Here is a 395-nt window from a genome sequence, read left to right on the forward strand (position 1 = left end):
GTGGAAAGAGAAATTCGTCGTAACCGTTACATCGACATTACAACGAAACATGTTACCATTATATTTAGGTGAAAACGTGTATTCAATGTGCTTTAACTTACCTAAATTCATTGTAAATTCGTTGTTATATTTCACCTACCAAAATCGAAAATTTCTATATATATGTCATTTCCCACAACTCTCTTCCTCACAACACACAAACGAAAACAAAAAAAAAATCAGAAAAAAAAAATTTTCAAAACAAAATCTAAGAAAAAAATGGCCGGTGGCGGTAGTATTTACGAGTTACGGAGTTGGATGTATTTTCACAAAGATTCCGACGGGAGGGTGACGAACGCATTTCTGAGCGGGCTAGAGACATTCATGCACCAGGCGGGCTGTACACCGATCACGCA

This window comes from Brassica oleracea, chromosome C9 (genome assembly GCF_000695525.1).
Source record: "Brassica oleracea var. oleracea cultivar TO1000 chromosome C9, BOL, whole genome shotgun sequence".
Classification (NCBI taxonomy): domain Eukaryota; kingdom Viridiplantae; phylum Streptophyta; class Magnoliopsida; order Brassicales; family Brassicaceae; genus Brassica; species Brassica oleracea.